Raw genomic sequence first — 14,383 nt, forward strand, 5'->3', positions numbered from 1 at the left:
TGCTTTGCGAGCTGAGGTCCTTTCAGGTAAACAACCTGAGGACCAGTTGTTGAGGCCGTAATACGGACCCTAATATCATAGCCACTTGAAATTGGCATATGGATAACAGGGAATATATTTTATGCACAGCTCTGTGGAATATGGCAGTGCTATATAGATAACAGGAAATAAGTTGTGTTTTATATATTCCTGCAGGCTTGTCTAATCTTACGTGCTTCTTCAGATTCCGTTTTATACAGTATAAAAGCTATAAGAATTTTGCTTTATTTTTTTCTCCGGAATGCCAGAACAGCTACATTAAATGCAAATAGCAATCTCGCAGGAAACATTTCACACAGAGATTAACCAAGATAAATACAAAACTGGCGCCGAAGAATTGTAGCTGTAGAGAATCAAACTCTAAACACTGTCAATTTGACTTTGCCTAGTGGAATGCATTGAAAGAAACAAGACAAAAACTACTTGGACTTATGTTCCCCGTTGTCATTGTTCTTCTATTTCCTGTGTTCTTTGGAGTTTTATATCCCTTAATAAAATATTAATATAAAGTCAATTATAATGCGATGCTATATCCATATTAATCAAGATTGGAACTTGGTTTCAATGTCTGCAGTTAAATCTGTCTCACACATCTTAAAGTGCGATAAGCTTTGTTGGTAGCATGCAATGCCAGCAGCAGCGGTAATAGTCTGCGGACAGTAGGATACTTGCCTATCTGTAGTTATCTTTTGATAGCTTCGGTATTTTTAAAGGGAAACCAGTATCTTCTGGATGTTAACCATTAGCCAGTTTGCAGGAGAAAGATATGTTGGCAAGAGGAGATAATCTCTTGCAGCATACGGTGCCGACAGACTGTGCCGCAAGACCACATTTTCCCAGATGTATATGCGAATTAAGTTATTTTAGAAAACCTATCAATCAAAAAGCAGCTACATTTTTCAATAACTGTATAAAACATGTTCTTTATGTTGGCATATGGTTTTGTCAAGTGAGAGATGAAATCTACTAAAAAACATTCGAACCGGATATCTATGGCACATTTTTTTAATGTAAATGTAGCAAAAAGTGGGATGCTGTCAACTAAGGAAATAAGCTTGCTGTGCTTTTCTCAAACTTTGCTTGTGTTTTGGACTTCTGTAGAAAGTACTTGTAAGGGTAGGAGCAAAAAAGTCTTTGTAAGGGCGAGCACCCACTGGCGTTTTTTTACCTGCGTTTTGCGTTTTGCGTTTTGCGTTTTTCCTGCACAGGCATAGAGATAACATGTGTTCCTGTCCACTGGCGTTTTTTTTGCGTTGCGTTTGCGTTTTTAACATAGGAGCTGTCAGTTGCATATGTGTCCTTATTTTTCTCCATGGAAATTAATGGAAAAGCCGCGAAAACGCCGCGAAAACGCCGCGAAAAACGCCGCGGAAAACGGGCGGGAAAAACGCGGGAAACGCGGCGAAAACGCGGCGTTTTTTTCCCGCGGAAAACGCAAACGCCAGTGGGTGCTCGCCCTTAGGGCGAATTCAGACGAACATGGTTTTCTCCTATTAACGCGACAAAACAAAACCACTGATTTCAGTAGGAGTTTTGTTTTCACAATTCTTAATAGTCACTATCACTGCTCTCTATGACATGCATGGGACCTAGCTGCACCCAGTGTTATGATTAGAGATGAGCGAGCACCAAAATGCTCGGGTGCTTGTTACTCGGGACGAAATTATCGCGATGCTCAAGGGTTTGTTTCGAATAACGAACCCCATTGAAGTCAATGGGTGACCCGAGCATTTTTGTATATCGCCGATGCTCGCTAAGGTTTCCATTTGTGAAAATCGGGGCAATTCAAGAAAGTGATGGGAACGACACAGCAACGGATAGGGCAGGCGAGGGGCTACATGTTGGGCTGCATCTCAAGTTCCCAGGTCCCACTAGTAAGCCACAATAGCGGCAAGAGTGGGCCCCCCTGCCTCCCAACAATTTTTACTTCTGAAAAGCCCTCATTAGCAATGCATACCTTAGCTAAGCACCACACTACCTCCAACAAAGCACAATCACTGCCTGCATGACACTCCGCTGCCACTTCTCCTGGGTTACATGCTGCCCAACCCCCCCGCACGACCAAGTGTCCACAGCACGCACCAAAGTGTCCCTGCGCAGCCTTCAGCTGCCCTCATGCCACACCACCCTCATGTCTATTTATAAGTGCGTCTGCCATGAGGAGGAACCGCAGGCACACACTGCAGAGGTTGGCACGGCTAGGCAGCGACCCTCTTTAAAAGGGGCGGGGCGATAGCCCACAATGCTGTACAGAAGCAATGAGAAATCCAATCCTGTGCCACCTCCATCAGGAGCTGCACACGTGGGCATAGCAATGGGGAACCTATGTGTCACACACTATTCATTCTGTCAAGGTGTCTGCATGCCCCAGTCAGACCGCGTTTTTTTATAAATAGTCACAGCCAGGTACAACTCCGCAATGGGAATTCTGTGTGCACCCACAGCATGGGTGGCTTCCTGGAACCCACCGGCGGTACATAAATATATCCCATTGCATTGCCCATCACAGCTGAGGTAATGTCGTGCTTACTGCAGGTGGGCTTCGGCCCACACTGCATGCCCCAGTCAGACTGGGGTTCTTTAGAAGTGGACACATGCAGTTACAACTCCCTGTGGACCCACGGCATGGGTGGCTCCCTGGAACCCACCGGCTGTACATAAATGTATCCCATTGCAGTGCCCAACACAGCTGATGTAACATCAGCTTTAATGCAGGTGGGCAAAAAATTAATTGGATTACACTGTAGGCGAGGGCCCCAAAAAATTTGGTGTACCAACAGTACTAATGTACCTCAGAAAAATTACCCATGCCCAACCAAGAGGGCAGGTGAAACCCATTAATCGCTTTGGTTAATGTGGCTTAATTTGTAACTAGGCCTGGAGGCAGCCCAGTTAAAATAAAATTGGTTGAGGTGAAAGTTTCAACGCTTTAATGAGCATTGAAACGTATAAAAATTGTTTACAAAAATTATATGACTGAGCCTTGTGGGCCTAAGAAAAATTGCCCGTTCAGCGTGATTACGTCAGGTTTCAGGAGGAGGAGCAGGAGGAGGAGGATGAATATTATACACAGATTGATGAAGCTAAAAGGTCCACGTTTTTGATGGTGATAGAGAACGATGCTTCCATCCGCGGGTGCAGCCTACATATTGTTTAGGTATCGCTGCTGTCCGCTGGTGGAGAAGAGAAGTCTGGTGAAATCCAGGCTTTGTTCATCTTGATGAGTGTAAGCCTGTCGGCACTGTCGGTTGACAGGCGGGTACGCTTATCTGTGATGATTCCCCCAGCCGCACTAAACACCCTCTCTGACAAGACGCTAGCTGCAGGACAAGCAAGCACCTCCAGGGCATACAGCGCGAGTTCAGGCCACGTGTCCAGCTTCGACACCCAGTAGTTGTAGGGGGCACAGGCGTCACGGAGGACGGTCGTGTGATCGGCTACGTACTCCCTCACCATCCTTTTACAGTGCTCCCGCCGACTCAGCCTTGACTGGGGAGCGGTGACACAGTCTTGCTGGGGAGCCAGAAAGCTATCAAAGGCCTTAGAGAGTGTTCCTCTGCCTGTGCTGTACATGCTGCCTGATCTCTGCGCCTCCCCTGCTACCTGGTCCTCGGAACTGCGCCTTCGGCCACTAGCGCTGTCGGATGGGAATTTTACCATCAGTTTGTCCGCCAGGGTCCTGTGGTATAGCATCACTCTAGAACCCCTTTCCTCTTCGGGTATGAGAGTGGAAAGGTTCTCCTTATACCGTGGGTCGAGCAGTGTGTACACCCAGTAATCCGTAGTGGCCAGAATGCGTGTAACGCGAGGGTCACGAGAAAGGCATCCTAACATGAAGTCAGCCATGTGTGCCAGGGTACCTGTACGCAACACATGGCTGTCCTCACTAGGAAGATCACTTTCAGGATCCTCCTCCTCCTCCTCCTCAGGCCATACACGCTGAAAGGATGACAGGCAAGCAGCATGTGTACCCTCAGCAGTGGGCCAAGCTGTCTCTTCCCCCTCCTCCTCATCCTCCTCATGCTCATCCTCCTCCTCCTCAACGCGCTGAGATATAGACAGGAGGGTGCTCTGACTATCCAGTGACATACTGTCTTCCCCCGGCTCTGTTTCCGAGTGCAAAGCGTCTGCCTTTATGCTTTGCAGGGAACTTCTCAAGAGGCATAGCAGAGGAATGGTGACGCTAATGATTGCAGCATCGCCGATCACCATCTGGGTAGACTCCTCAAAGTTTCCAAGGACCTGGCAGATGTCTGCCAACCAGGCCCACTCTTCTGTAAAGAATTGAGGAGGCTGACTCCCACTGCGCCGCCCATGTTGGAGTTGGTATTCCACTATAGCTCTACGCTGCTCATAGAGCCTGGCCAACATGTGGAGCGTAGAGTTCCACCGTGTGGGCACGTCGCACAGCAGTCGGTGCACTGGCAGATGAAACCGATGTTGCAGGGTGCGCAGGGTGGCAGCGTCCGTGTGGGACTTGCGGAAATGTGCGCAGAGCCGGCGCACCTTTCCGAGCAGGTCTGACAAGCGTGGGTAGCTTTTCAGAAAGCGCTGAACCACCAAATTAAAGATGTGGGCCAGGCATGGCACGTGCGTGAGGCTGCCGAGCTGCAGAGCCGCCACCAGGTTACGGCCGTTGTCACACACGACCATGCCCGGTTGGAGGCTCAGCGGCGTAAGCCAGCGGTCGGTCTGCTCTGTCAGACCCTGCAGCAGTTCGTGGACCGTGTGCCTTTTATCTCCTAAGCTGAGTAGTTTCAGCACGGCCTGCTGACGCTTGCCCACCGCTGTGCTGCCATGCCGCGCGACACCGACTGCTGGTGACGTGCTGCTGCTGCTGACACATCCTGATTGCGAGACTGAGGTTGCGTAGGAGGAGGAGGAGGAGGGTGGTTTAGTGGAGGAAGCATACACCGCCGCAGATACCACCACCGAGCTGGGGCCCGCAATTCTGGGGGTGGGTAGGACGTGAGCGGTCCCAGGCTCTGACTCTGTCCCAGCCTCCACTAAATTCACCCAATGTGCCGTCAGGGAGATATAGTGGCCCTGCCCGCCTGTGCTTGTCCTTGTGTCCGTTGTTAAGTGGACCTTGCCAGTAACCGCGTTGGTGAGGGCGCGTACAATGTTGCGGGAGACGTGGTCGTGCAGGGCTGGGACAGCACATCGGGAAAAGTAGTGGCGACTGGGAACTGAGTAGCGCGGGGCCGCCGCCGCCATCATACTTTTGAAAGACTCCATTTCCACAACCCTATACGGCAGCATCTCCAGGCTGATGAATTTGGCTATGTGCACGTTTAACACTTGCGCTAGCGACGGCTGGACGGTGCGCTGACAGACATTGGTGGATGGGGCCGAGGACAGCGGAGGTGAGGGTGTGGGTGCAGGCCAGGAGACGGCAGTGCCTGTGTCCTGAGAGGGGGGTTGGATCTCAGTAGCAGGTTGGGGCACAGGGGGAGAGGCAGCGGTGCAAACCGGAGGCGGAAAACGGCCTTCGTCCCACCTTGTGGGGTGCTTGGCCATCATATGTCTGCGCATGCTGGTGGTGGTGAGGCTGGTGGTGGTGGCTCCCCGGCTGATCTTGGCACGACAAAGGTTGCGCACCACTGTTCGTCGGTCGTCTGCACTCTCAGTGAAAAACTGCCAGACCTTTGAGCACCTCGGCCTCTGTAGGGTGGCATGGCGCGAGGGGGCGCTTTGGGAAACAGTTGGTGGATTATTCGGTCTGGCCCTGCCTCTACCCCTGGACACCGCACTGCCTCTTGCAACCTGCCCTGCTGCTGCCCTTGCCTCCCCCTCTGAAGACCTGTCCTCAGTAGGCGTAACAAACCAGGTGGGGTCAGTCACCTCATCGTCCTGCTGCTCTTCCTCCGAATCCTCTGTGCGCTCCTCCCTCGGACTTACTGCCCTTACTACTACCTCACTGATAGACAACTGTGTCTCATCGTCTTCGTCCTCCTCACCCACTGAAAGGTCTTGAGACAGTTGCCGGAAGTCCCCAGCCTCATCCCCCGGACCCCGGGAACTTTCCAAAGGTTGGGCATCAGTCACGATAAACTCCTCTGGTGGGAGAGGAACCATTGCTGCCCAATCTGAGCAGGGGCCCGAGAACAGTTCCTGGGAGTCTGGCCGCTCCTCAGAATGTGTCATTGTAATGGAGTGAGGAGGCTGGGAGGAAGGAGGAGCAGCAGCCAGAGGATTCAGAGTTGCAGCAGTGGACGGCGCCGAACTCTGGGTGGACGATAGATTGCTGGATGCACTTTCTGCCATCCACGACAGGACTTGCTCACACTGCTCATTTTCTAATAAAGGTCTACCGCGTGGACCCATTAATTGTGAGATGAATGTGGGGACGCCAGAAACGTGCCTCTCTCCTAATCCCGCAGCAGTTGGCTGCGATACACCTGGATCAGGAGCTCGGCCTGTGCTCACACCCTGACTTGGGCCTCCGCATCCTCGCCCGCGTCCACGTCCTCTAGGCCTACCCCTACCCCTCAGCATGCTGTATTACCAGTAATGCAGAAACAGAACGCTGTAATTAAATGTGGAGCTTATTGGCCTGTGGTTGGAGGCTGACTTTGCTTACGGAACGCCAGGAAATAATTTTGCGCAAGCCTGCTGTAACACTTAGCTGGCTGCGTATGAATTAGGAGGACAACTACACCCAGCACAGACCCAGTACACTGAGGACAGTCACAGGCAGCCCAAATGGATTTTTTTCCACAAATGTTTTTGGAAAGGCCCACTGCCTATATACACTGTATATGTCTTCTCTCTCTGCGTCACCACTACTGGCCCTGGAGTATGTCAAATAACTGCACTCTGTTGCACTGTTGACTGGAATACAGCGGTGATTTAACAGCCAACACAGAGCCAGGAAATAATTTTGCGCAACCCTGCTGTAAAACTTAGCTGGCTGCGTATGAATTAGGAGGACAACTACCCCCAGCACAGACCCAGTACACTGAGGACAGTCACAGGCAGCCCAAATAGATTTTTTTCCACAAATGTTTTTGGAAAGGCCCACTGCCTATATTCAATAAATATGTCTTCTGTCCCTGCCTAACCACCACTTCTGGCCCTGGAGTATGAATAATTACTGCAGGGCGCAATGCTCTGGACGGCCGATATACAAGAAAAAAAAAATGTGCAACACTGCAAAAAGCAGCCTCCACAGTAGTGCACACGGTTAGATGTGGCCCTAAGAAGGACCGTTGGGGTTCTTGAAGCCTAAAATACTCCTAACACTCTCCCTATAGCAGCTCCACCAAGATACCACTTTCCCTCCTCTATGTCAGAATGCATCTGTGGTGAGCCGCGGGAGGGGCCGATTTATATACTCGGGTGACACCTGATCTCGCCAGCCACTCACTGAAGGGGGGTGGTATAGGGCTTGAACGTCGCAGGGGGAAGTTGTAATGCCTTCCCTGTCTTTCAATTGGCCAGAAAAGAGCGCTAACGTCTCAGAAATGAAAGTGAAAGTAACTCGAACACCGCGTGGTACTCGTCACGAGTAACGAGCATCTCGAACACGCTAATACTCGAACGAGTATCAAGCTCGGACGAGTACGTTCGCTCATCTCTAGTTATGATGCATCACTCCGTATCTTTGTCATCAAGACTAGCTTTAGCTGATTGGATGAAAGAGGATACAATTTGATGCTACGATGAATATGTGATCGAATCGATTCATAATACATCCTGCTATCTATAATGGAAAATCTTCCACATTTTTAAATAGTGAATGTAGAAAACCGTTATATTTCTAGAAATTGCATTGCATTAGCTAGTTTTGTTTATAATTTGCTTAAAAGAAAAATAAAATTATGAGTGTATGAACATGATCCAGGGATTATTTCCGATTGGCAGACTTGGAGTCAAAAAGCAATTTTCCCTTAAATGGGGAAAATTGGCTTCTACCTCATAGTTTTTTTGTTTTTTTGGCCTTCCTCTGGATCAATATTGGGGGGTAACAGGCTGAACTAAATGGACATATGTCTTTCTTCGGCCTAACATCCTATGCTACTATGTTATATTATACTAAAACCTCTCTTCTTCATGGAGCATTTGTACATTTGTAAAGTATTATATATGTTGTTCTATGAATCTGCTTCTATATTTTTTTATTGATAACATTAAGATTTTGAAATATTTTGTTTTCTCATGGGGATATCTCCTTAGGTTAGGCCATCATTAGTAAATTGGCAGGGATGTAATGAACAGCTAATGTGCTGGCGATCTACTGTACTATTGATGGCCTATCTTAAGGACAGAGCATCAGTAGTTAACATTTTTTTAGTCCTGCTAGAAGCGGCATAAATGCAGCAAAGTTAGATTTCATTTTAGCCTTTTTTTTATTTGTTTCCCTGTTAAAGTCAATCAATTTCTGTACACAATTTATGTTGTGAAATTGGCTAAGAACTTGCTTATGCTCTCAGCTTAGAGAGGAAATGGCCTTATTTAAAGAGCACCTTCCTCCTTGTTAATGTTCTGGTTCCTTCCCTTTTCTGCAAAGTGTAAAAAAAATCAATAGACTAGGCTCTTCACATTTCGAAGATGCTGGACAGGTGTAATTAATCTCCAAACATCAGATTAGACGGGATGTGGAAAGTTGGCTATGAGGAAACTGTGTGCTGAAATTGTCAAGGAGAGGTCACTGATGACAGTTGGAGTCTGGCTTAGATATAGTCTGGGGCTGTTTGTCTTCAACTTGTTAAGAAGTGCTTAGGGTTTGGTGATTGACACATTAAGCATTTTCAAACCTGGGGTTATAAGACATTTATGAGGGTAAGGGATCTCTATTATAAAATTACTTGTGTACCAATAAGCTTTAAAGGATGTAGACACTTTTAAAAGCATGCTTTATTGTCTGACTGCATCTAAAAAATAGAGCAAATTTGCGAATAATGTTGATTTTAAAAAATCTTGTTTTGTGTATACAACTTCTACACATGTCTATGTGTCTCCATGGTTACAAGCTGCAGATATGCCATATGTATTGTCAGATCCTGCAACAATGTTACTCCATGTCATCGGTCTTCTCTTCTACTCTCTGGAGGTTAGCAAAAAGAGGGCTCAGAGGGAGTGAATAATCAATCCACTACTACAGGGTCAGGCTACACACAGATGCATAGATATATGTGCTTCAACTGATTAGACTCAATGATTTATGATCAATTAAGCATTTGATTTATTTTTAGGCATTAGTTTGCCTTGGCTTCTAGCATAGTTTCAGAACTTTGTATAACTTTGTGTAAGCAGGGGCACAGCTAAAGGCTCTTGGGCCCAGGTGCAAAAATTCAGCTTGGGCCCCCCATAGCTCTTCCCCTCCACAACTACTGTGGTCCGCCCCAATATATATATATATATATATATATATATATATATATATACACACACACACACAATGGCTTAGCTCTGGGAACCTCTAAATACTGCAGTCACCATGTAATAGTCAGATACCAGTTCTACACAGTGATAGTGATTGCTATGCAGTTACCTCCAGTGATCACAGGTGACATCCATCATCTTTTTGCTTTTTTCTCCATTTGGTCCTGACTTCATGGTAGATTTCCTATATCTGACTCGTCTCTGCACACTTTCCATCCTGCCACTAACGCCAATGCCCCTAAAGTCTCCCACAGCACAAAGTAATAGTGCTCTTACACAGTAATAATTCACCAACATTAACCACCACAAGAAATAATGCCTGCCTTGTACCCTCAATAACACTTTTTTATGTCCCACAAAGAAATATTTTTTTTCTGTGTTCCCTGAAAAGTAATAATGCCTGTTTTGTGCTCTAGAAAAGTAAAAATATACCCTATTGTTTACAAAGTAATAGTGGTCTCTTTGTGCCCCTTGATGGGGTTGTCTGAACTATTTTCTTAAGAATTCCTGCTCCCCATATGTAAAAATAAACCTATGAAGTGTTCACATGTCCGTTTTTTTTACAGGCGCAAAATACTCGCGCCTGCAAAAGATAGGACATGCGTGCACCGATAAGGTCCATGCTGCGCGTAACATGAAATGTTACAAGGAGTCCCCTTATCACTTAACACTGTGACAGCACTGTCACAGTGTTCAGTGATGAGGGGACTGCAGTGGGGATGAAAGAATCCCCTGCCACAGCTGTGGCAAAGGATCGCGATGTTCTCCCATTACATCACCTAGCAACGCTGTCAGGGCTCTGGAGTTTCTTCTCCCTGGCTTCGGGCAGTGTTCTTCAGCATTTTCTTCTGGACGGGAATTTAAAAATCCCTGCCTCCTAGAAGCGCTGCCTCTGATTGGCTGAGCGCTCAGCCGATCAGAGGTAGTGCTTTCAGGAGGCGGGGATTTTTAAATCCCCAACCAGAAGAAGAGCAGTGTGGGGACCTAGAAGAAGATGCCAGAGATGACAGCGCTTCTAAGGTGATGTATGATATATTTTTTTCTGCAGGTAGGGCTTCTTTTCAGGGTAGGGCTTATATTTTATGACCCCCCAAAAAAAATTCCTGTGGGAGTTCCCTTCATCCCATTGCTTGCAATGAAGCGGTAGCAATATAAGTAGGCCACCCTAGCTTAGGGGTCGTGTGGCAAATGCAACCCCCTGGACCCTATTGCTACTCCAGTGGGTATAAGTGCTCAAACATGTTTGCCTTCAGAGATCGATGTAAAATCTTTATAATTGTCTTTCACAAAAAAAAAAAACGTACTGCATATATTAAGTAGTTCGGTGCTACAATACGGAGAGCATAAAAAAAGGAAAAAAATCCAGTTGGACCTTTTTACCCTTTAACTGCGAGCCATTTTTCGGTTTTAGTTTTTTCATCTTTGCGTTCCAAGCGTTATAGCTTTTTTATTTTTCCATCAGGGCTTAGTTTTGGCAGGACGATTTGTACTTTTTAATGGCACCATTTAATGTACCGTATAATGTATTGGAAAGCGTTTAAAAAATTTTAAGTGGGATGAAATGGAAAAAAGAATGCAAATGTGTAATTTTTTTCAGAGGATTTTGCTTTTGCAAGATTCAATGTCAAGTAAAAATGACATGTTAACTTCTTTACTTGAATTAGTACCATTATAGCGATGCCATGTTTATAGACTTTTTTTAGATTTTACTATTTTAAAAAATAAATGAAAAGCCTTTAATCAAAAAATGCTTTTTATTATCATATTCAGAGCCCCATACATTTTTTTATTTTTTTGTCAATAGGCGGGGGTGGGGGCTGTGGTTACCGTATTTTTCGCCTTATAAGATGTATCGGTCTATAAGACGCACCCCCGTTTTAGAGCGGGAAAATAGGGGGAAAAAATCAGTACTCACCTCCCCCGGCGTTCTGCAGGCTGTCGCTCCCTCCTGGTCCCCGGCAGTGCATTGCTTTCTGGACGCAGGGCTTGAAATCCCCGCCTCTAGAAAGCTAATACTGTGATTGGCTGAAGGCGCACGTGTGTTAGCCAATCACAGCCATTCAATGATGTCATTGAATGGCTGTGATTGGCTGACGGTGTGTGTTAGTCAATCACAGTATTACCTTTCTGGAGGAGGGGATTTCAAGCCCTGCGTCCAGAAAGCAATGCTCTGCCGGGGACCAGGAGGGAGCGACAGCCTGCAGCAGCGCCGCAGAACGCTGAGGGAGGAGAGTACTGATTTTTTTTTGACAGGAGGAGAGAAATCTTCTAACTGATCGCACATTTGTTCACGCGATCGCGAATTTAACGTGCAATCGCGCTAAATAAATCACGTCCGCGTGTTAAATTCGCGATCGCGCTAAAAATGTCAATCGGAACGACTTTTCGCCACATTCGCTTTTTAAGACGCAGGAACTTTCCCCCCTCGCTTTTGAGGCGGAAAAAGTGCGTCTTATAAAGCGAAAAATACGGTAATGTGGGTTGACCTATATTTTTTGTTGCTACTTTTTTTTTGGATATATTCAACTTGTTGATCACTTTTATTCAATTTTTATTTGGGGACAGGGTGACCAAAAAAGGCATTGTTGTATTATTTTTTTAGTGTTCACCGTGTGAGATAAATAATGTGATACTTAGATTTTTATGTTTTTTTCAGAGAAGGTGATACCAAGTATGCTTATTTTCTTATTACGTATATTGTTTTGTGGGAAAAATAGAGAAGGGGGGGAATTTTTAATACATTTTTAAGTTTCTTACATTTTATTTTTCTTATATTTTACAAATTTTTTAGTCCTCTTAGGGGACTTGAATTTGCGATTCTGAGGGCTTAATATAGCTAAATAGATGGCAGCCCTGGGAGCTTTCACTAGACTTTCATGGCAACCATGAGCACCCCAGAATCGCATCATTGGAGACTGATGATGAGTTGGAATGGGATGTCTTACATATGGTAGTCCGTGATTGCTGCTGTTTGCGGTGGGTGCCAGCTGGTTCAAACAGCCAGCACCTACTGGGTATGCAGCGAGCTCACCTGCCAAGCCCTTTTCATACCCAATGCACATTTATGTCACAGAGGAGGAAGAGGTTAATCCTCTGAATTATGAAATAGTTTGTATTCTTTTTCTCATGAATATAATATATGTGTTCATAGAGGGGAGGCATGTTGCCCCAAGTTTCTGCTGTATGCAGAGCAACAGGAAAAGTACCAACTGCTGGTTGATTAATTATGTAAGCCAGTAGGTGGATGCTTTAAAAGTACCTGCACCATCACTTTCGTAGCACTTCTACTCCGTCAGCCATTTTTGGCTCCTACTGTTAGCTGAAGACTGCTCCATATAGCTTCATATAGTGTTTATGTAATGCTATATGGGGCCGTCTTCAGCTGCCGGAAGGAGACAAAATTGGCTGATGGAGCACAGTTAAAGTTAAAGTGCAAGTACTCTTTAGGGCTTAGTCAGACGGGCGTTTATTCGCGCGATTTGCGCATGCGTCCAGCGATTTTATAAAACCATTGCTTTGCAATGGTATCGGACACATGAGAGCTTTTTATGCGCTCGTCCGATAAATTATAGAACAGAAATCGCAGATCGCACCTCTCTGCGATCTGCGATTCCTGTTCTCTTCTCTATATGCGCTCAATGGGACCGGCGGCAGCAGCACCGACCCCATTGAGAACATATAGTAGACAAATCATTCTTCTCTGCCACAGCTGTAACAGCTGTGGCAGAGAAGAATGATGTTTGCCCATTGAAAGCAATGGGCTGCCGGCGAGCGCGGAATGAATTGGTCGGGAAGGGCTTAAATATATAAGCCCTTCCCTGCAATTCATCCAGAAATGTTTAAAAAAAAAAAAAAAATATATACTCACCTTGTCCCGGCAGACGGAGTTCAGTGCGGCCGGCCGGCAGTTCTCCTGAACTGCTCTCTGTAGTATTGGTCACAGCCTGACCAATCAGAGGCAGCTCTCACTCACACCCATTCATGAATTCATGAATGGGTGAGTGAGTGCTGCCTCTGATTGGCTCAGCGCAGGGACCAATCAGGGGCAGCTCTCACTCACACCCATTCATGAATTCATGAATGGGTATGAGTGAGAGCTGCCTCTGATTGGTCAGGCTGTGACCAATCAGAGGCAGCTCATTCTCTGAGCAGTTCAGGAGAACTGCCGGCCGGCCGCGCTGAACTCCGTCTGCCGGGACAAGGTGAGTATATATATTTTTTTTATTTTTACACATTTCTGGATGAATTGCAGGGAAGGGCTTATATATTTAAGCCCTTCCCGACGATTCATCGTGAGATCGCCCGCAGCGCATTGCTTTCAATGGAGCCGGCTGTATTGCTGGCTCCATTGAATTCAATGCGCTGGACAGCTCCGGCCCGTTTCTATTGAAACGCAGCTAGGAGCAGTTTTTTCGGGCGATTTTTTGGGCCCGGTCACGCGATTTGCGGATGCGCATCCGTCATGCGATCCGCAAATCGCGGCAAAAAACGCCCGTGTGACTAAGGCCTTAAGGAGCAGCTAGACAGACCAGTAGTTCCTCTACCTGAGGGCTTCTGCACATTGGCGAGGGCAATATTGCACCGTGATTAACGACCCAATAGCGCCCTTACAGTCCTAAAGACCCCTGGATGCGAGGCGGTTTACTTGTGAACACTGCCGGGGTTCCCTTTCTCTCCACTGCTGCTGTCACAGCTGCTGCAGGAGATCACAATCTTCTCCCATTGAGAACATGTGGAAATCCTTGGATGTGAGGTGTTTTCATTTGAAAACAGCCTTGTATCCGGCGGGGCTCCCTTCACCTCCGCCAAGGCTGTGACAGGGGAGCGCGATGTTCACCCATTATTTTCAATGGGGCCGCTGCTGCCACCGGTCCCATTGAAGACAATGGGTGATATTGCAAAAAGAATGGACATGCTGCTATGAATTTCCTGCATGGCAACGAGGCAAGAATGGGTT

This window comes from Eleutherodactylus coqui, chromosome 1 (assembly GCF_035609145.1).
Source record: "Eleutherodactylus coqui strain aEleCoq1 chromosome 1, aEleCoq1.hap1, whole genome shotgun sequence".
In the NCBI taxonomy this organism is placed as follows: Eukaryota; Metazoa; Chordata; class Amphibia; order Anura; family Eleutherodactylidae; genus Eleutherodactylus; species Eleutherodactylus coqui.